Here is a 24,142-nt window from a genome sequence, read left to right as displayed (position 1 = left end):
GGGTCCTCATCTGTACAGGGGACGGAGGTCCTCATCTGTAAGGAGGGCAGGGTCCTCATCTGTAAGGGGGACGAGGTCCTCATCTGTAAGGAGGGCAGGGTCCTCATCTGTAAGGGGGACGAGGTCCTCATCTGTAAGGGGGACGGGGTCCTCATCTGTACGGGGGACGGAGGTCCTCATCTGTAAGGAGGGCAGGGTCCTCATCTGTAAGGGGGACGAGGTCCTCATCTGTAAGGAGGGCAGGGTCCTCATCTGTAAGGGGGACGAGGTCCTCATCTGTAAGGAGGACGAGGTCCTCATCTGTAAGGGGGACGGGGTCCTCATCTGTAAGGGGGACGGAGGTCCTCATCTGTAAGGAGGACGGGGTCCTCATCTGTAAGGAGGACGAGGTCCTCATCTGTAAGGAGGGCGGGGTCCTCATCTGTAAGGGGGACGAGGTCCTTATCTGTAAGGAGGGCGGGGTCCTCATCTGTAAGGGGGATGGAGGTCCATATCTGTAAGGAGGGCGGGGTCCTCATCTGTAAGGGGGACGGAGGTCCTCATCTGTAGGGAGGACTGGTATACTTGGACCCAAGCTCGAGCTTGCTAATAAACCCTCGTGTGTTTGCATCAGTGTCGGCTCCTTGGTGGTTTCTCGCGATCTTGGGCACACTTCCAAGGCGGACCCGGCCCAGCCCGAACCCAGATCCCTTCCAGGCGGCCCCGGTCCTGGATCCCGCTGGGCAAGGGAGATGCTCCGGGAGAGCCCGGGGGCCCGACGAGAGGCGGAGCGGGGCTCCCACGGGGGGACCAGGACCTCCGGCTGCGGCCAGAAGCGCGAGAAGCTGCGAGCCAGGGGCTGGGCAGGTGCTTCGTCCGGTCCCCCCCACCCCACCCCACCCTGCTCCTTGGGTTTCCTCTTGTGTCTCCAGAACCGTGGGAGGAGGCACTTGGGGCGCTCCGCAGTTCAAGGGGTTCGTTTGGACAAAATGGGGTCCAGTCGAGCCAGAGCCCCCCGGGCAGGTGGAACGGGGCGGAGAGCAGCTGCGCGGCGGGAAAGAGCGTCTCAGCCCGGGCGGGGAGCGGGAACAAAGGCGCAGGAGCAGGTGCGGGGGGGGGGGGGGGGGGCAGAGCAGGTCGCTCTGCTTTAGGGGAGGGCAGCGTCTCTCAGGCAAAGCCCCGGGCTCGGGCTGATCAGGGAGTCCTGAGATCAGGGAGTCCTGACTGGGCGGCTGAGGAGGCCATCTCCGGGAGAGCGGAACCCTAGGTCTTGGTTTGCTGCTCTGGGGTTTGCGTAAATGACCCTATTTTGGGTCTGTTGCCTTGCTTTTAACAGACCTATCAGAACGCATGTGGATTATTGTGTTCAGGTCTGGTGGTTGCATTTTATTTTTTTAAAAGATTTTATTTATTTATTCATGAAACAGAGGCGGGGAGGCAGAGGGAGAGGCAGGCTCCCTGCGGAGAAGGCAGCCTGATAGGGACTTCCAGGACCCTGGGATCAGGACCTGAGCTGAAGGCAGCCCCTCAACGGACTGAGCCATCCAGGCGTCCCTGGTGGTTACATTTTAAAAGACATATTTGCAAATGGAAGTATCTTTAGAAGACAGAGACTACCAGGATTAATAAGAATTTGAAATTTTGTCCTCCAATAAATGCTTGAAAGAAGCGGGAAAATTTGGTCTGAAGAAAGGAAAATCCTTAAGTATCTGGTAGGTCTTTTCACACCATTTAAGAGAGAGTTAACACCATAAAAACAGCAGAATCTTCCTTTGTCATTGTTGTATTATAAGCTGGAGGACCGTAACATCTAGGAGGTGCTCAATTAATATTCTTTTTGTTACATAAAAGAAAAGTTATAAACATGTTCTGGTTGCCCTAAAAGGAGAATTTAGACTAAATGAGGATTAAAGGAAGCTGATTTGGGCTCAGCAGGAAAGCATATAGTAGGATGGTTAAGATGGGATCCTTTGTTTTCTGGTGCTTGGGCTGGCATCCAGTTTTCCCACCATATAACCACATGCCCTAGGAGAAGCCAGAACATTCCCTCATCTCTAATATGGGATGAATAATAATAGTTTCCCAACAATTAGCACCATATCTGCCACACAGTAAGTACTTAAGAATTACCAGCTGTTTATTATTGTTATTATTATTATTATTCATCTTGTGACCCTTTGAACTCACTAAAAAGGTCTCTTGGTGCATTAACATTTCCCTGGTAGGAGGAATTTTGCTTCTTCGTGTAACAGTTCATTGCATTATTGAATTATCAGTGGTTTTATGGAAGAGATTCCTCTGCTGGGTACAAGATCGCACTAAAATCTCTCTGCTTTTAACTATAAAAAATTCTTAGAATTATAAATGACACCCCTCCAAATAGGAACATGACTGACAACAGGTTTTATGGATGGAGTTTTATGGATGGGTTTGTGGTCCCTGCTGTGAGATCTCCATCCCAGGATAAACCTAAGAACTGTGGCCCTCATTAAAAGCAGAAACACAACTACAGGTAAACTCTAAGAATGCATGGTCACAGGGCCAATAGATTTCTGAACAGTTTCCTTTACGGTGAAGCTAGCAGAAGGGAATAGTATATGAAAGATATTTTTGTCTCATTAGAGAAGTACACTTGAAATGAAACATTAAAAAAAATCGTATGAACCTCCTAAGAAAGAACCTCCTCCTTTCTTAGGAGGTTCATTCCAAGTTAAAATGGAAATTGTAACTTTATTTCCATTTCTTTGACCCAATTTATCCCCTATAAACCATACTTTAACCCAAAGAGGTAAAAATATAGTTGATTTGCATAATACAGGAGGGAATTACATAAAAAGATAAAGGCTCTTACTTTTCAATGCCTTAGCACTGCCAACAATTTCCTTTGTTTTTTTTTTCCCATTGTTTAAGCGGTAGCTAACTTTGATCTCAAAATGTGGAATATATAGAAAATAAAATGATATTTAGGAAAAAGGAATAACATAAATCTGCTTTTCAACAAATCAGTATTTACTAAAAAGTCACAAATAACAAACAAATAAGGCTGGTTGGATATCAAAGCAAAAGACATTTAGTTGAGTGGCATGCTGTTTGCACTCTTGCCTTTTTCAGGCACCCAGGATCATGCCCTGAGTCAAAGGCAGATGCTCAACTGCTGATCCACCCAGGCATCCCATAAAATAAAATAAATACAATTGGGGGGTCGGCTTTTCATTATTCGTGGCTGACAAGCAAAAGAAATAAGAGAAAGTTGGGGATTAGGAGTCACCAGGGCAAGACTTGTGTTAGAAACAGAAAAGTAAACACAAAAAGAAAACAGCAGGAAAAGTGAGAAAAACACATACCTGTGGAAGTTAGAGGGGAAAAAAGTAGCAAGAGCCATGCATACTATAAAAAAAATTTAGACATAAGCGCCTGCATAGAAAAAGAATGAGAAATAGAAGAATAGAGAAAATTTAGTAAGTGAATGTGTAATTTTGGTTTTTTTTAATTGTTTTTTTAAAGATTTTATTTATTTATTCATGAGAGACATGGAGACAGAGAGAGAGGCAGAGACACAGGCAAAAGGAGAAGCAGGCTCCATGTAGGCAGCCCCATGTGGGACTCGATCCTGGGTCTCCAGGATCACACCCCTGGCTGAAGGTGGCACTAAACCGCTAAGCCACAGGGGCTGCCCTGAATGTGTAATTTTGTAGTGAATGTGGATCTTGAAGGCCAGAGCCTTATTATATTTTGAACTGTTCATGTTGAATTTCAGCCTTTTGAAGCTCCTTTATTTACTGAAATGAATTATATGTGTTTTTCTTTAAAACTTACAGCTGTTTGAAATAAAAATTTGGGGGGATTCTGGAGACCTTTAAAATCTTCAAAAAATGACAATAGAAATTAACCCTCAAACCTTAAAGATGTTGCATCAAGAGAAAGTTAATAAGGAATAATAAAGATGGGACGCCTGGGTGGCTTAGCAGTTGGGCGTCTGCCTTCCAGCCCAGGGCGTGATCCTGGAGTCCCAGGATCGAGTCCCACATCGGGCTCGCTGCATGGAGCCTGCTCCTCCCTCTGCCTGTGTCTCTGCCTCTCTCTGTGTCTCTCATGAATAAATAAATAAAAATCTTTAAAAATAGTAATAAAGATAATAAGAGCTAGCCTGTATTGAGTAATTCTACATGCCAATGCCCACACAAAATGCTTCCCATGAATTCATTCTCCTGTTGAATCCTCACTATGAACTCTTAGATCCACATTTTAGGAGTGAGAAAAGGAAGATTCTTACTGACTCAGGGTAAGAATTACTCAAAATGCACAGCTTCTTGGCTTCTCTGTCAGGTGTACCTGTCTATCCATCTCTCACTACTTGTTGCCCACTGTGTCTTCTGTAACAGCAGCTATAGCTTTTCCTTCTTTAAAAATTACTACTCCAGGCTTTCTGAACCTGCCATTCTCTCTGGCCTCTGCATTACTTATCTGACAGAGTTGTTCTCATTGTTTTACCTCTCCATGATTCACACACACACACACACACACACACACACACACAAACCATTCCCACACTCCATTTGTCTAATTTTTTCAGGGCTTATCAGAATGCAAGTATCACCTCCTCTGAGGACTCGTTCTTAAATTCCTATAACTCCTATTTTGTGGCCTGGCTTTTTGCTCCTTTTATGTGCTTGCCAATTTCTGAAATGTCTAAGAACTCTTCTGCTGAAGAAGCCCTGGACTCCCCAAAGTTTTCTAACTTCTCCTTTCTTGGCTTCCTAGGCATCCCAAACACTCTAAGGTATTGAAGGGGGTCACTAAATATGTGTCAGAGCTAAACACTATTTCCCCTTCCCCAGTCCATGCTCACCAGAAAACCTCTGGTATCTAGCTGAGCTACAAAGTGAGGGCCAACAAAATTTTTCATGGAACTTGGACAATGGAATACCTCCCAAAGCACACTATCTCTCAAATCCAGCCTCTTAGGAATTGCCATCACCTGGCCCAGCATTACTTCTAATATGGTTTAATGTACTTGAATAGATGCTCTACCTATCCAGAGTTCTTCAGCCTGTCTCCCCTCCAACATGCCTTGCAGTCTGTCCACTATAAAATGCTAAGCCTTCTTGAACCAGTGATTGCCTCCAAACCACAAAAACAGTTACTCTTCAATGAAAAAGCTGAAGTGGCTACACCTTGTCTACTAAAGAAAGTTCTGCTTTAGCTTAGTGGTTACAAGCCCTGGGAATATAAAACCACATGCGTTTTTGCCTTCATTCTAGACATTTTCCCCACTAAATTGCCTTTCTGCCCCCTTTTTTTTAAACCTGTCACTTTTACCTGCTTAATAAACATCACACACAAATGCTATCACTTAAGCGAGTGGTTCTCAAACTTAAGATCCTTTCAAGTCTTCCTGGAGAACTTTTTTACAATTTCAGTGGCCAAGCCTCACTTTTCAGATATTTGATATCAGCTGACTTGGGATGGAGCCCCATGACTTGTCATCTAATTCAGTTGTTAAGTCTCAATTAAATGTTTCTCAAAGTGTTCTCTATTTTTTTTTTTAAGATGTTATTTTTAAAGTAATCTCTACACCCATCATGAAGCTCCAACTCACTACCTTGAGATCCAGAGTCACACACTTCACTGACTGAGCCAGCTAGACACTCCTCAAAATGTTCTCTTCTAAATTCCTATAATAATGTTTTGGTTCCTCTCTTACTGTAACTGCAGTTAACCTTGAAATATAAGAAAGTGTGTTCATGCTTTGTTTGTTTTTTAAAGATTTTATTTATTTATTCATGAAGGACACACACACACAGAGACAGTGAGAGAGAGGGAGAGGCAGAGACACAGGCGGAGGGAGAAGCAGGCTCCATGCGGGGAGCCTGATGTGGGACTCCATCCCAGGTCTCCAGGATCATGCCCTGGGCTGAAGGCGGTGCTAAACCACTGAGCCACCCAGGCTACCCCTGTTTGCTTGTTTATTTGAGAAAAAGAGAGAGTATGCCCATGTGTGCACCTATGTGCATGCATGAGCAGGAAGAAGGGCAGAGGGAGGGGGAGAGAGAGAGAACCTTAAGTAGGCTCCATGCCCAGTGCACCCAACTGGTGGCTCAATCTCACAACCCTCAGGTCTCATGACCTGAGCTGAAATCAAGAGGTTGACACTTAACCTACTAAGCCACCTAGGCACCCTTCCTTCTATTTTTATTGACTTTCAAATGCCTTCAACTGAAGATATTTATCATACCAACTCTGGAATTCCTAGTGGAATTCCCTAAAATCAAACCACATGTTTAAAGAATTTAATTAGGGACGCCTGGGTGGCTCAGCGGTTTGGTGCTGGCCTTCGGCCCAGGGCATGATCCTGGAGTCCTGGGATCGAGTCCCACATGGGGCTCCCTGCATGGAGCCTGCTTCTCCCTCTACTTGTGTCTCTGCCTCTCTCTCTTTCTCTCTCTCTCTCTCTGTGTGCTCTCACGAATAAATAAATAAAATCTTAAAAAAAATTTAATTAAATGTTTGATTAAATGGGATTGTAATGAAATTTTGAATAGTAGAAACCTAAGAAGTAAGACATCCATAAAGGAAAAATAATGCCTATGTTAATTAGGTGGTTAACTTTTTATTTTCTACTTGATTGAATATTGTGTATTTATATATTTGTGACCTTCAAAACCCAATCTAGGTTTTGTTTTAAATTACATACACAATATCCAATATTGATTCTGCAGTTGCAACTATAGTTTTACTGTGCTACAATAATGAACTATTTTTTTTTTTGCTTCTGTTAAGGACCCTAAAAAAACCCCAGTATCCCTCCCCCCCACCATGTTCATTGCTATATTATTTACAACAGCCAAGATATGGAAATAACAGGTGTCCACTGATGGGTGAATGGATAAAGAAAAGGTGGTACACATGCTAAAGTATTATGTAGCCATAAAAAATGACGTTTTGCCATTTGTGACATGGATGGAACTTGAGAGCATTATGCTGAGTGAAATAAGTCAGATAGAGAAAGACAAATACTATATGACCTCACTTATATGTGGAATCTAAAAAACAAAAGAAAATACAACAAAATACAAGCTCATAGATACAGAGACTAGACTGATGCTTTGCCCAGGATAGGGAGTTAAGGAGATGGGCTGAGTTTCCCAGGAATTATCTGTTCATGGAGTTGTTTCCTAGGTATTTCTAGGAGTTAAGACTAACTAGAAACTTTTTCTGATTAGTTACATGTGGAATAAAGGATATTCATCACTATAATGTGATTAGGCAAAGATGTAAAATTTTCTCCAGTCTACTTCCTTAAACTGAATGGGACTTTGGTATTGTCTTCCCAACACCTCTTACCTTCATAAGCCTCAGGTGAATAACGTATGTGCTTTTTGCCTCTGCTCTCAGCGAAGGAAAGACAAGAGAGGAAAAAGGCAAGGGCTGGGGATCCCTGGGTGGCTCAGTGGTTTGGTGCTTACCTTCAGCCCAGGTTGTGATCCTGGAGTCCAGGGATCGAGTCCCACATCGGGCTCCCTGCATGGAGCCTGCTTGTCCTCCTGCTTGTCTCTCTGCTTCTCTCTCATGAATAAATCTTAAAAAAAAAAAAAAAAAAAAGGCAAGGGGTAGTTAGTAGCTGAAGAGATACGAGTATTTTGTAGAAGGATCTTTCTTAACCTCCATAACACCAGGAAGTTGGTATTGATTAGAAAATGGGACTTATGGGCAGTCCGGGTGGCTCAGCGGTTTAGCGCTGCCTTCAGTCCAGGGCCTAATCCTGGAGACCTGGGATTGAATCCCATGTCGGGCTCCCTGCATGGAGCCTGCTTCTCCCTCTGCCCCTTTCTCTCTCTCTCTCTCTCTCTCTGTGTGTGTGTGTCTCTCATGAATAAATAAATAAAATCTTAAAAAAAAAAAAAAAAAGAAAGAAAATGGGACTTAAAATGGAGCCCATTTCTTTGCCTCATATTATGACATGTGACTGGTAATACCAATGAAACCATCAACATTTTAATATATTGTCAAAATGCTCTGATTTTATCAGTGTTTTTTTGTTGTTGTTGTTGATAAAGTATATGGTATTGACAGTAATGTTCGGGCACTATTTTTACATTGTCTTCCTTCATTCTTCCTCTTTCGGAACTTAGAAAATAGGCCTTCCTACTCATATCTCTACTCTTATTATGCTCTAACTTGCTAAGTAGATCAAATTCATTTTTGATCGGGAGTAGGTATTCACTGTCATCCCTAATAAGCGGCCCACTCTTCCCAACCCCTTGGGGTCCAGCCCATTCCTTTCTTTCTCTTTCAGTGACTCAACCATCCCCTTGTCATCATCTTATAACCTGGGATTCACACTGCCTTGTCCTGTAGTAGTATGTCCCTCTTATAAGGACACTCTTTCTTCCTAATCTCTCCCTCCGCCTTATATCATTAGGTCATAGGTTATACCTACACCTTTAAAAATCTTACCTACGTAAGACCTTTTGGTCCATATTTCAGGTGAGGATAAATTTCCTAATGCCGAAGGATAGCAGAATGAGAATGCCTATTTGACTCCCATGACACCATGCTTACTTCCTCCAAACATTAAATATTATCTCTTAATGTGCACTACGGTAAAAGAGATCAGTTAATCTCTACATGTACCATGCATTTTTGGTAGACAGGAAATAGCTCCCACATATTGGTAGCAAAAGTGTTCATATGTATTTATTTGAAGTTCAGATTCGTAAAAAAATAATTTGAAAGCACTATTAATTATTTTTATTTTAAAAACAAAGTTTTTGTCTCTGAGTTTTCTCAGTTAACGGACAATAAACATTCCAGTTTTGACATTAAAAAGAATTCCCTCTGAGCAGCCCCGGTGGTGCAGCGGTTTAGCGCCGCCTGCAGCCCAGGGCGTGATCCTGGAGACCGCGGATCGAGTCCCAAGTCGGGCTCCCTGCATGGAGCCTGCTTCTCCCTCTGCCTGTGTCTCTGCCTCTCTCTCTCTCTGTGTGTGTGTGACTATCGTAGATAAATTTAAAAAAAATTAAAAATAATAAAAAGAAAAAGAAAAAGAATTCCTTCAAATTCAAAGATGGTAGGAACCAGTGGCCTTCAGGACAAAATGAGAGCTTTTACTTTCTCATATACCTGCTGGGATTCAACCTTTGCCTAAGTGCTAATTTAAACTGCAGTAACCCTGCCCTTTCTCCCTCATACCTTAAATCTACTTCTATTTACTTGGAAAACGTTTTTCTTCTGCTCATTCACTACACCTCTTCCCTCCATCAGTACTTTATTATTGTATGGATGGAGGAAGTGGGTCAGTACCCTTTTGTTATACTCTGGTGGCCTTGTGTGCACACCACTTCTACAGCATGCCTCGTGTTTTAATTATCTGTTTGTATGATCTGTATCTCTCATTATATTAAAGTTCCTTAAGAACAGAGAACATGTCTTATCCATATCTTTGCCTTCAGGAGGCTCAATAAATGCCTATTAACCTGAGCTTCCCTAAATAACTCTTACTATTATAGTCTCCTCAGACCTACAAATCTGTAAATTGAAATGAAATCTTATTTTTTTAGACTGAAAACAAATTCCAGTTAAATGCAAGGGATAGACAGATTCTGTTATTCCAGATATATTGTGGTGATAAAATATGCACATAAAATTTATTAATTAAAAATCATGTTTTATATTTTCTTGGTTCCTTCTTAAAATGATGTGAACTTATTTTAAGTTGACAGTTAACTCTGTAGTCAGGTTAAAGCTGCCTCTGGCTGTAGGAATGAAAATTACACCTTGGCTCAACATGGTGGATTTCACCAGGCATGATCTTGCTAACTCTACTGTTGAAAATCCACTCTCCTGTAGAAGTTGATGCTGAGTCCCTGTAATAACATTATTCCAGAGGGGAACAGTCTGCTACTTGGTGGCAAGTTGGTCTCATTTAACCCCTTCTCTAAGAGAAGGGGAAATGATTTGTCCTCATTAGAAGACGTAGATATTCTGAGACCAGATTTCTCATACCTGCATGAAGTGTGCCTCTATAGGTACCACTTTTAATGCTTTATTTGGCATCTTAATATTACACGTAACATTGCTGCTGTATTTGTTTCTTATTGTTGCTGTAATACATTACCACACACTAAAGGCTTAAAACAGCACACATGTATTCTCTTACCATTCTGGAGGTCTTGGTTGGATTGGTCCCTTCTGGAGTCTTCGAAAGGAGAATCTGTTAACTTTGCCTTTTTCAACATTTAGTGGCCCATTTGCATTATTTGCTTTATGACTACGTTTTCTATTTTTGAAGTATATCACTCCAATCTTTTCTTCCATCATTACATCACCTCTCCTCTCCTATACTAGTATGTCCCTCTTATAAGGATACCTGTGGTCACATCATTAGAACCACCCAGAAAACCTAGGATAAGCACCCTATTTTAAGATCTGTTACTTAATTACACGAGTAAAATTCCTTTTGCCATATAATGTAAGACATTAATAAGTTCCAGGGATTAGTAGGTACACATCTTGGGGTACCATTATTTAGCCTACTACAGCTACCAATAAATTTATCCATGGGAAATAAAGTGTGTCATTGGGGCCACATTCATGAAATTCATGTATTCTTCTGACATATTTCATTACCTAGAAAACACTCAGTCCTGTAGATAATCACAGGACTTTCTGAGGACTTAGTTATGGTACTTCCTAATAGATAATTCCCTCCAAAGGTATGATGGTTTCCTTAAAGATATGATATATACTTTGAACCAGCAGTCAAAATATGTTGTTTCAATCAAAACCAGAATAGTCACCTTTGGAAAGTAAGGGACAAAAGTATGTTAATGACCAACTTAGATAATTTTGGTTTTTCTCTCCCAATGAATTTAAACTGTGATTTTATTTTTTAAAGTTTTAATTTCCAAGGGACAGTATTTCTACCACATGACATAATGGTTTCACTGAACTGGAAGATTAGACTGTCACCTGGCCATTTGAGGATTGTCATGTCACCGAGACAACAAACAGGGTCATTGTTCTCTGTTATTAGGGGAAAGCAGGATGCTACTACGCATTGAGGACAGGGCGGATTATGTCTAGACCCCAAGGGATTCCCCAGGGTGCCTCTCATTTCTTCTAAGTTCAGTAACACAGTTAATGGAAAACTTCAGCAACCCAACAAAAAGGATGACCAAGAACTTCAAGAACTGAGGTTTGAATTAACCCACCGGGTAAAGAATCAGCCTCCCTAGGCTCCTTCATGAGACTGCTGCTGATCACAGGCATAATCCAACGAAATGTCCTGAGCCTGGAGGATTCCTGGATGAGCTACTCCTTCTGTTCAATAGATAAAATGCTGAACATCCTAGGACAGGAGAAAAGGCCACTGTCCACAGAAAAAGAAACCACAGCCATCAAAGAAAACAAGGTCTAGGGATGGAGGATTGATGCCAATAAACCCCCTGCCTTCTAGGTAGACAACAGTGAGGACAAGGCTTCTTAGACATCGGAGGAGAGAAAGCTATAAGGCATGAGGAAACATACCTAGGCCTCAGGGCAAGCTGTCTGCAAGGAAAAGATTGTCACTGTTCTCAAAGATATCCCTGTGCTAGATTTCTCACTTGTTTCATGCCCCTACTAACAAATCCTACCCCAATGTAACTGATGCCCTTCTCTCATTTCTACCTTCCTCTGATTGTGCCTTTGTTTTTACTATGTGTAGCTAGAGTTCTCTTGCAAGACAGTGAAGCAAATCATCCCTACCAATTGTATCTATGAGAATTGAAAGGGGTATTTTGCTCTCCTAATGAGGAAGGAGGCTTATTAATTATTTCAGAAAGCTAGACAGAGTTTTCCTCTCAGACATTCAAATAGTCAATGGCCAGAGGTTATTTACCTGATATAAAATACTTTCACCCAAGCGTAACTGAGATGGTATCAGTGATATAAGTTTTAAAAGAGAGAAGAGGTACAATCTGGCCTATTTTGAGGAATTTGTGTGAAATACTCTGAGTGTCACTGAAGCAGGCAGAGACCAAGTCTGCGACAGAGAACAAGGTTCCCTAACACTCAGACAGCATCTGCTTTCTTAGGACAACACTGTCTGAAAGTCATTTTCAGGTGGTAGACAAGGAAGTAAGGAAAAATTTGACACTGTAACAGGGTCCTTTCAGCAAGGAGAAAGTCTGTGCTTTGGTGCTAGAAAAGGAAATTGTGAGCTTCCCTAGAATGGAAGGAAAGAGAAAGCAGGAGCAGATAACCCTACCCTCTCCACTCTGATCTGCACATCCTTGAGACTCTGGTATTGTCTGACATGAAGTCTCTCTTAAAACCCAGAAAACCCATGTGGGAAGACTTGGTGCTTTTTATGATGCCCACCATGGCCCTGATGCCAGGCATTGAGGTTACATATAATTATCCACCCATCCTTTCAGAATGAAGTATATTTCAGAGGTCACTTGTTTTTCATTCCCTGAAAAGGAAAACAAAGGGTTAGGCGACAGATAGAAATATTTGCCTGTATCTTCCTGGACTTCTGATTTCTCCTCTTTGAGAATCACCAAATCACCACCTGTCTAATTCCCCTTGGAAATGAAGGAGTAGAGAGGTGTGTATACTTTAGTTTCTCCCCCTGATGCCTCTACATTCCAGAAACCCGGTAAACATACTTCAAGATAATCATTTGAAATTAGCTTTGAGTGGGCAAAGTTTGCTAGGATGAGTTGTTCCTCCTGAATGGGGAAGGAACACTTCACATGTGAGAGAAGGAAAACCACAGGTGTAAGGGGTGTTGAGGATGAGATTGGCCATAGAGTGTAAGGTAAGGGACAGGCAAAACTAAGTCAAACATTAGGGTAAGATTTCTCAGGGCTCAGATCATATCAATATTATACCCATAAGACGGTCCATTTTAGTGTTCCCCTCCCTCCATTCCAACTAAACTCTCTAATCTCTTTGCCAAGTCTCTGGTTAACCTTGGCACTCACCTGACCCAGCTTGTAAATCTTATCTTACCTGTTTAACCTGCTGTTTTCTCAGCGTTTCTGGCTGGATATATCTTTTGCCCCAGGCAGGCTAGGTGTAGAGCAAGTTCATCTGTCTCCCCAGATCAACTTAATTTAAATGGCTACATTCTCTTTGCTGCAAACAAGAGGATTTTTTATTGATGTTTCAGGAAAACAGGAATGGAGTCACTTCCCCTAAGGTAGACTGCTGCATTTCTTTACTCAAAGCCCCAGGTTTGCATTTCACCATATCTAATCAAAGGAATCTATATTCAATATGTGCTATGTCTCTCAGTATGGAGTCAATGGAAAATATTTTTTTTAGCTTTTTTATTTTGGAAATTATATTGCCTGAAATAAGAAAGAGCTATTTAACTGGCCTCTTTTATTTTCATATTAATACTAGACTGCAAATGAATCAATTTTCAATATAAAAACTGGTATTTTAAAAAGTCATTAGATAGGAGTGCCTGGGTGACTCAGTTGGTTGAGCATCTGCCTTTGGCTCCAGTCATAATCCCAGGGTCCTGGGATGGAGCTTCACACCAGGCTCTCTGCTCAGCTGGGGGCCTGCTTCTCTCTCTCTCTCTCTCTTCCTGTCAAATAACTAAAAAAAAAAAATATTTTTTAAGTCATTAGGTAAATAAAAAATCACTAACTTTCAGCACTTACACCAAGAGTGATTCATATATTGAAGCATATGAGAAGTTTTAAAATCAGAAATACTGATTCTCAGGCCTAAAAGACTATTATAAATATGAGCAGGAGATTCTAACTAAAATACTTCTTTCTAGGGGTGCCTGGGTGGCTCAGTCACTTACATGTCTGCCTTTAGTTCCGGTCATGATCCCAGGGTCCTGGAATGGAGCCCACATCAGGTTCCCTGCACAGCGAGGAACCTGCTTCTCCCTCTCCCTCTGAGTCTCCCCGCAACTTATGTGCTTGCCCCCTCTCACTCTTTCTCTCTCTAATAAATAAATAAAATATTTTTTTAAAAAGACTTCTTTCTACACGTAAAAAACACAGCATGTTCTATATGATTATCTGGATCTTGCAGTAAACCTGCCCACATGGTTACCTTGTTTTTGCTATGTCTGCTTACCTTGACTTTCTGATTGGTCTTACTCTCACTGTCCTTTTTATGAAGGCTACTTTCCTAAATGCCTAATTTCAGGGAACTCTCTCCCATTCCAGAGAACGTACTCCTGATGCTCTTTACTATACCATACCTGAGGTATTATTTCCTTTTAGCAAGGATGGGCAACAATGCCCAAGCAGTGAGATTTGTGAAGGGAAGGATAGAAAAGGCCGAGTCTGGCTGTTTTTAAACTCCCCTACAAAAATAAAAATAAAAAATAAACTCCCCTACATAAGCAATCTCTATAGGACATTTGAAATGTACTTCTTTGAAGAATAATTACCTCATAGAATTGATCAACAATGAAAATTGTTACTGGACCAGGTACAGCGCTAAGAAAATCACCCAGCCATTCAGCTCAATTGAGCCCTCATGTCCTGTAAGAACCATGGAGCAGGACCTCAGGAGTCCAACGGAGGAGACAGAAGATTGTATTTCATTTCCTACCTAATCTAGTTCCTGGTTTACAGCTTTCCTCTAAGCGAAGTGTGCATTTTCTTTATTCAGTCTTTTACTGACTGGCTGTATTTTGGGAGAGTCAACACATTAGAAGAAAGAAACTCTGAAGGAGAACAGACTTTTCATTAATATTTAGGGCTCTCTTTATTCCAGAGTCTTAGAAGGTAGACTAAAGAGATCTCTCCTGATGATACCAAAACCTGGGCTGATTTAAGCAAGATAAATAGTCAGATGTAAAGCTTTCAAGCACCAAAGTCCAGTCTTTGGACAGAGGAGGGGATAACAGATGCCTGTAAAGACAACTACTGATTAAACATTTTGTGATTTTAGTGTAGTTAGAGTATATCCCTGAGCACAACCAAGAAGTCTAATAGAAATTCTTGCAGAAATAGGAACTCAACTCAGGGAACAGAGTCAAATATAAATATTCCATTGGGGATTGAGATAGGAATAAGGTTTACAATGCATCTCAAAGCTTAAGAAAATATGAGCTAGAATACTAAGGGCCAGAGAAAAGGAGAGAAAGGATAAGGAATATATTGTCATGTCATGATAGAAATTAAGTTAGTTATAAATATCTGGAAGAGACATACTGTGAAATGTTAGTTTTCTAAGAGGAAGAATAGAAGGAAATGAAGCTTAAACATGTTTTCAGTGTCAGTGTCTCAGGGCTTCTTAATGCAGCAAACCTATTCAGGGCAGCTCTACAGAGGGGATATTTGATTGATCCAGAAGGATGCTGGGAGGCAGGGGCCCAGAGGACTGTTATAAATCACCTAGGAGGAGAACCCTTAACTCCAGTCTCTAGTGCAAGTGATGCTTCAAGGAGTTTAGCTGTGAAGACTGAGAGGAAAAAAGAAAGCCAGTAATGGCAACCAATTCTAAGGATCCAGCTTCAATTTTAGGTGTATATTGATTGTTTTGTTTTACATCTCACTTACCGGACAAATAGTAAGCCCTTCCTAAGTTAATGAAGAAATAACTAGAAGGGGGAGCCTGACTAGGTCAGTCCATGGAGCATGCAACGCTTGATCTTGGGTTCATGAGTTCAAGCCCCATGGTGGGTGTAGAGCTTACTTGAAGGAAGGAAGGAAGGGAGGAAGGAAGGAAGGAAGGAAGGAAGGAAGGAAGGAAGGAAGGAAGGAGGGAAGGAAAGGACAGACTAGAAGTTTCATTTCTTGATGAGGCACCAGGGACATAAGTGAGAGGGGTGTAGAAATGATTGTCCCACTGGACTCAAAACCCACCCACCACTCTGGTTTCTCAGGTATGCTCTGGGTCTCACAGACAATACCCAGTAGTGCTAAGGAGCTCCTAAGTGGCCTTATGAGGATTCCCCTTTCCTTGTTCTCTTAGGCCGATCTATATCAGATCTCTACCACAAAGGCAGGGCAGAAATAACAGAGTAAAAGTAAAACAGAACCCAGCCTTCTGGGTGAATGCAGAATAGTTTAGGATATAGAGTAGGAGTCTTCATTTCTCTGACGTTCAGGTAATCTCTTCCCATCACTCTGACTGTTAAAGTATTTCGAAGGTTTTCATCAGAAAAGACTTGGGGTTCATTCTGAGGAGTTAAATTTAGCCCATCGGGAAGGAAGAGGTAGAATTAGATAATCTCTTAGGGTCCCTCTCTAACTTGGGAGACTCTGACTTGGCATGGCTACCCACAGCCCAAAGATGAAGCCTAAATGAAAACCCAGCAGATAACAGCAACCACAATGAGGGGGTATGAGGCTCAGATTCTGACAGGATAATCTGATGTCTTTTAATTGAGCGGCAGAAAACCTGGACATACATAATTTCTTAAAGTATTCTTCACAGACTGTCTCTCATGCTAAGAACTGGGTCTGAAGACCCCGCCTAGACAGATCTGATAGGCTTCGCAGGTAGCAAGAAGCAATCCCTTCCCCTGAGGTGTCCTGACTACACTTCTCTGCCATTAAGCATGACTGTAAAGTAGATGAAAATCTCAAAGAATAAGGACATTCCTTGAGGCACAGAATCCTGATCTTTCTTGCCAGTATTTTCTACAAGTCAGGGCTTGAGACAATGAGGAAAAATCCTTGGGGAATTAGGGAGAACAGTAGAAGGTGCAATATGAAACTTTATTTCTCCCAATTCTGTATTGAATTTGCTCTCAAACTAGATCTATAAAAGCCAAACCACACAGTTTCTTTATTTTTTAAAGATTTTATTTATTTATTTATTTATGAGAGAGAGAGAGAGAGAGAGAGAGAGAGAGAGAGAGAGAGAATGAGAGGCAGAGACACAGGCAGAGGGAGAAGCAGGCTCCATGCAGGCAGCCTGATGCGAGATTCGATCCCGGGACTCCAGGATCATGCGCTGGGCCAAAGGCAGGTGTTAAACCGCTGAGCCACCTGGGCTGCCCCAGTTTGCTGATTTTTAACTTGATGATATTCTTCCAGAAGTCATCACCTATTTAAAATAGTGATAATAATAAATAAAAAACATCTCAGCCCTGAAGGTCAAATTTAGAGAGATTTGGTTATGCCATTGGGAGGGAGAGACACTCACTATGCAATGGAAGGATCTTACATTTAATAAATTCTGGAGGAAAGAGGTAGATGATTTCTAAACAGTCTTCCCTGGATAAGGAGCTTGTAATACTTGATTCTCAAGTAAAGTCCCAACACCGGTGCTGTGAAAAACTTGCTGAGAATTTTATAGAAACTTCTCACTATGAGAATAAAGCATACAGCTCACTTCCTATGGATGAAAGTGTCCTTTTTAAGAAATGACACTAGGAATTCTGAGCGCTTAGAGATCAGAGTTCTGTATACTGAATAAGCAACATGAAACTCCCCCACCAAGGCTGAGTCTCTTATACTGGAGTATAAATCATGAAGACACCTCCCACAAAGCTCTGAAAGTTTAAGAGAATGGAAACACGTCTTTCACACCTTGTCTTCACCCTTCAGTACTCTGATTTGTGATATTAGGGTTGGGACTATGCAAATCCCATTGCTGCTTGAGCAATCAGCCAACTCTGCCAATTGGGGAGTGTTAGAGGGAGACTAGGAGACTGTAGGAGGGAGAAGGGACTTGTTCTTTTCCATTTGTATCCTGTACTTGAGGTTCTGGTGAGCATCACTCCAACAACACTGGAAGAAGAGAAGGGGAAGGGGAGAAGAGTAGAAAGAATCAGAGGAAAAAGATGGGGAGGAAAAAGAGAAAACTTACAGAGTCAAATTCCAGACATCATGTTCTTTCTCCTAAATACTTCTGTGCATATTTTCTAAAAATAAGGACAATTTCTTTTCATAACAAGAGCTCAATTATCAAAATCAGGAAATTAACATTAATATAATTCTCTCTAATCTATATAGCTCATTCGGATACTGCCAGTTATTCCACTAATGTCCTTTATGGCAAATTGTTTTATTTTGTTTTGGTTCCTCAGGATCCAGTCCAAAATTCCACAGCATTTAATAATAATCATGTCTCTGGTCTTTAATCTATAAGGTTTTCTCAGTTCTCTTACCTTGTCTATTATTACCTTGACATTTTTGAAGAGTGTAAGTCAGTTATTTTGTAGACTGTCTCTCAGTTGGATTTGTCTACTGTTTTCTCATGGATTAGAATTGATATATATAATGCATCTGGGCAGAAATACCTTCAGAAGTGATGCTGAGTTCTTATTGGTGCGTCATGTTAAAGAGGCACGAGGTTTCTATTTGTCCTCTTCTTGGAGCTTTTTTTTTTTTTTTTTTTTTTTTAAAGTCAAAGTTTTTTTTGTTTTTTTTTTTTTTTTTTTTTCTTTTTTTTTTTTTTTTCAATTTTATTTATTTATGATAGTCATACAGAGAGAAAGAGAGAGGCAGAGACACAGGCAGAGGGAGAAGCAGGCTCCATGCACCGGGAGCCTGATGTGGGATTCGATCCCGGGTCTCCAGGATCGCGCCCTGGGCCAAAGGCAGGCACCAAACCGCTGCGCCACCCAGGGATCCCCTCTTCTTGGAGCTTTTAACTGTAATCACTTGATTAAAGAGATGTGAACCAGCTTAGCTTTCTTTATTGCAAAATTAGTATTTTGCCTTTTGTAATTAATAGGGACCTTGTGGGGAGATAGTTTGAGACTCTGTAAATAGCCTCTTCCTCTTCAAACTTGCACTTACTAGTTTTAGGATCCGTTGACAGTTCATACCTAAACATATTTGTTATGATATTTGCTAAATGACTATTTGCCAAATGATGGATCTATCGTTCTTTGTATAGTTACTAATTGACATTCTACTGTAAGAAAGAGCTTTCCCTTCTCCCCTGTTTATTCTACGTTATTTATCTGTTTATAACAGTATGGACTCATGGATTCTAATTTTATTTTATGAATTGTGTTCCATTACTACCATTATTCATTTTTATGCTCCAACTTTCCCATATTTTGCTAATGGCAGCCCTTTCAAATTGTCTCCTTTGACTTTTTTTTAAAGATTTTATTTATTTATTCATGAGAGACACACAGAGAGAGAAAGAGAGAGAGGCAGAGACACAGGCAGAGGGAGAAGCAGGCTCCACGCAGCAGTGAACCTGATGTGGGACTCGATCCCAGGACTCCAGGATCATGCCTGGGCTGAAGGCAGGCACTAAACCGCTGAGCCACCCAGAGATCTCCCTGTCTCCTTTGACTTTTAAAGTGCCCCATCATTCTTTGAGTACTTCCTTATTTTCTGGTATGGCAAGATGTTCTAGCTCTTCTTGTACTTTACTGCCCCAGCCCCAGAATCGGCCATTTCCCCAGGGATCCTTGGCTTCTTTTCTTTTAATGAAGCATGGTATTTAGGAATCATGATTTGGATACTGGTGTGCCATTAATGCTAGGCCCTTTCAGTGGACAGAGCTAGTGTACCTCTCTCTCTCTCTCTCTCTCTCTCTCTCTCTCTTTCTCCCCCGCCCCTCCTCTGCATCTCACTATCCATTTGCATTCACACAACCAATCTATGAGAGTGTCTGTTTCACCACAATATCATCAACAGAAGTTGTTTTTATAATAATCTGTTTTTATAAGACAATTTCCAATGGTCTGTTCTAGTCATAAAGGCCAGACTCACATAGATCGAGGAAGGGGCAATGGTCATTATGCTACTTGAAAGTATGTGCTGTGGGGACCTGGGTGGCCATTTGGTGGATCATGTGCCTCTTGATCTTGGGGTTGTGAATTCAGGCCCCATGTTGGGTGTAGAGATTACCTAAAAATAAAAACCTTTTTTAAAAGGGTGTATGCTCTGTCCTAATCTTGAGGCACAGGTGGTTGGTTAGATGTCTCCATCTCCATACTAGCCAGCCCTTGTAACACCTGAATCAACAGATGAAATGAATATTAATCTCTTCTCTTGTCCCTGGGAGAGACCTCATACAGGATGTTAAGGGCACAGTGGTCTGATACTGAAGTCAAAGAAATAGAATTTCATACCCTTTCCTCTAACCTTTCTAGGTCTTGCCAGATTATTTTTTAACCTCATTTTCTGGATCACAACAAGCCAAGGACAACAAAACCTTTTAAGGAAATCTTTGAGATGTCTTGTGTCTGCCCACTGCCTCCTCCTGGCAAAGTTAAATTTGGGGGTTCTCATTTTATGCAATGTCTTCATCTTTCACAAAATCCTCCCATTTTACAACTATATTTATGGCAGAGAGATAAACAACTAAAAGTATATGATAAGAAAGGAGAAGGTGTGAAGACAATGTTTCCAGATGAAATGTGGCCCTGGGCCTTACATCAGTCTGGACCTCATCGCATTGGGAGTGGATTAGGGTTGGGGGTGGTGGTGTCAGCTCTTCTGTATTTTGTGTAGAAACTGAAAGACTCATCCTCCTTTTTGCTTCCACACACTGGGGCCCAAGTAGTCTTGCTTTGCCAACTCTTCTAAAAGAAGTCAGAGAAAATTGCTCTAACCTCACTGAAAGAACTTTACATGGAGAGAAAAGAGCTTTCTCCTTTTCTCCTTTTCTAAAAGAGCATAAAGCAGAAGTGTGAGTGAACTCTCCCTACTTTGAAAGGGACTGCTAAGCATGTCTGCCTGATAAGGAGGGAGGGCATCGGTGGACAGGATGAAGTGGTCCACCACTGCACCAAGGAGGAGATTTGGACTTGTGCAGAGTGGTGGAAGCACAGTGCACCACATGTTTTTTTTGGGGGGGGGGTGTTTAGATCCTGGTCTTTATGGTTAGACTGCACAAGTTCTGGGGATCCATCCTGGGGCAGGGTGAGATTCAGTATTTTATTGATAAATTTCTAATCAAGCCAAGACTGGAGGAAGAGTTAAGAAAGATGTGTTTCATTGAAGAAGGCTTTTCACTGAAGAAGGATAGGAACACTCTGGTTTCCAATTGCAGCAGCCATGCAAAGCTAAAAAGACTGAGGGTCTTACAGGAACCTTGATAACAGTTATGGAGTCACTTCTCTACTGAGCCGTCAAGGTAAAGAGGTGATGCACTTACTACCAGGACACTAGGAATGTTGGTGGCTCGTGGCTCCAATATGTCTTGGGGGGAAAAAAGGGAGAGAAATAGCATCAGGATTCCTCTCCAAGTTTAGTCTCCCAGACCAAGCTCTAGATTGAAAAATTGCCATCACATACTCGGAATTGTCGGTCTCAACCATTTTCTCATCCTCCAAATTATACATGAATCTGTCTGGCCTGAGAATAGGTCTCAGAATGAAGGATTGGAAGAGGATTGAGGACAATGGATGAAACAATTATTTGGTGCTATATTAGTTAAAACTTAGATTAAAGAAATCGGGCAGCCCAGGTGGCTCGGCGGTTTGGCGCCGCCTTCAGCCCAGGGCCTGATCAGTCCCATGTCGGGCTCCCTACGTGGAGCCTGCTTCTCCCTGTGTCTGTGTCTCTACCCCTCTCTCTGTCTGTGTCTCATGAATAAATAAATAAAATCTTAAAAAAAAAAAAAAAGAAATCTGGGGAGCCCAGGAAAGATGTTTATAGCCAAAGTATGAAGCTTTTTTTTTCTTGGTCTCATACCACTTGCTTCTAAAATCCTGATTATAGAGATGTAACCAGGTTAATCTGAGGAACTGAGGCTTAAAAATTAATATTCATTCCAGCCTTTGGTTCAAGAGATAACAAAGATTGTCATGATGACCTATAAAAGGCCAGGCCCTTGACTTAGTCTAGTTTAGGTCACAGGGGTCACAGTTAGGCATAAAATATCCTTCCTGGCATGATATCCCCTACTGAGGTCTGTAAAATGAAGACTTCTTCAAGGAGAATATATGAAACAAACCTATACTGTTCTACAATATCTCCATACAGATCTTCTGTGTAAAGTCAGACCCAGGTTATTTTCCAGAAAATTCTGGGAAATTAGGATTATTGCATGACATAAAACACTTTTCTCTTCCTCTTTGACATCCTCATACTATTATATCTTAGGGCCAAGATAAAAATGGTTGGGAAAATGAAGAAAATATTAGGAGCCTCATCACCTCTGATTCACAGTAGGCATTTTAATCTGAAGTAATTAGGCACTAAAACCAGATTGTCATTAGTCATTCCACCATATCAGAGAAAGAAGATCTACTCTCAACTATAAAGCCTAATCTTAAGAGTCATAAGGGAATTTGTATGAAGCTCAGTATACCACAACTCCTTTTGCTCTTGTATTTAAAAAATTGTCCCATGTTTTAAAGGCAGATTACAGCTTGCTGGGAAGCTAGGGAAAAGAATCATGAAGCAATGTAATCTATTCCTCCTGTCTGGGTCTCCACTTACTCAGTGACTATGGATAAAATAAAGAAGGCTTGGAAACTGAGCTGTTTGGAGATGTAAAAAGAAGGGAAATTTTTCTCTCTCAGTGTTAATTTTCTCCTTATGTAATGAGTTTTAAAGCCTCATCTTGGACCATACAGTAGCCTGAAAGGGGATGTTAATATCCACTATTCATGGCATTCTTATGCATAAGCCCTTACACAAGATAGGAGGATAGGCTAATAGTAGCACAGTCTTGAATTCTACCTCTGATTCTCTGCCCTCATATTGAAGGCCAAACACTCAAAACTTGGGAAAAGGATCTGGCCCTATTTTCCATTATATTAATGTAAAATCTAAATCTACCTGGAGTTCTGATGATGTGAGTGACCACCAAGGGGACCTCTGAGGTGTAAAAACCATGGACTGACTGCAGTGCCCACAAGCATAGCTTATAGAACTCTATAGGGAACTGTGGCTGTGTTGTGTTAGGCTAAGAGGAGCTTTCATTTGAAGGGGCGCTAGAGAAGTAGGGTCCATTGAATTTACAGTTCTACTGAATAGGAGAGGCATGATGTTGTTTCTCTAGACTTGGTTTCTCACCCTGACTTTGGGCTATGGAGGCTTCTGCTAGACCACACTAGACAAATCAACGGAAACTTGATTCTTCTCTTCTTCCTGGGCCTTCAAGAATTCTATTTTTATGGAGACAAACAGGGAAATTAACAGGCAGTTTGGGCATGAGCAGCAACGTCTACAAGTAAGAACCTGTATTCTTCTATCCCTGTCCTACTGCACTATAATGTGGAAATGAGGAATCATGAAAAAATCAGACAAATGATAAGGATGTAGCATGATGCTGCACTGCATGTCTGTAGCTCAGTCTCCATTTACTTGACTGCAAGGAAAATATGAGGTGTTGGGAGATGAAATCTAAAAATAACTACTTGTTGTATAACCAAGATATCCTGAACCCTGACTTGCCCAGGTGAATGAATGAGCCCTGACCTATTCACACTGAAAGGTCACATTCCTGCCAATATACTCCCTAAGCCCTCCACATCTTCTGTTTCAATATTTCTAAGTCATCAAGAAGATTATTATGTGAGCTCAAGAATCAGCACAGCAACCTCTGGTCTTGGCTGCTCACAACCAGGTCTTCATCGGTGTCATTAAACATACAGACTCTGCTGTTTCTGGATGCTTCTAACATGTGGTGCACTGTGCTTCCACCACTCTGCACAAGTCCAAATCTCCTCCTTGGTGCAGTGGTGGACCACTTCATCCTGTCCACCGATGCCCTCCCTCCTTATCAGGCAGACATGCTTAGCAGTCCCTTTCAAAGTAGGGAGAGTTCACTCACACTTCTGCTTTATGCTCTTTTAGAAAAGGAGAAAGCTCTTTTCTCTCCATGTAAAGTTCTTTCAGTGAGGTTAGAGCAATTTTCTCTGACTTCTTTTAGAAGAGTTGGCAAAGCAAGACTACTTGGGCCCCAGTGTGTGGAAGCAAAAAGGAGGATGATTCTTTCAGTTTCTACACAAAATACAGAAGAGCTGACACCACCACCCCCAACCCTAATCCACTCCCAATGCGATGAGGTCCAGACTGATGTAAGGCCCAGGGCCACATTTCATCTGGAAACATTGTCTTCACACCTTCTCCTTTCTTATCATATACTTTTAGTTGTTTATCTCTCTGCCATAAATATAGTTGTAAAATGGGAGGATTTTGTGAAAGATGAAGACATTGCATAAAATGAGAACCCCCAAATTTAACTTTGCCAGGAGGAGGCAGTGGGCAGACACAAGACATCTCAAAGATTTCCTTAAAAGGTTTTGTTGTCCTTGGCTTGT

Source organism: Vulpes lagopus, chromosome 8 (genome assembly GCF_018345385.1).
Source record: "Vulpes lagopus strain Blue_001 chromosome 8, ASM1834538v1, whole genome shotgun sequence".
NCBI classification, from domain to species: domain Eukaryota; kingdom Metazoa; phylum Chordata; class Mammalia; order Carnivora; family Canidae; genus Vulpes; species Vulpes lagopus.
Note: the sequence above shows the minus strand (reverse complement) of the source record.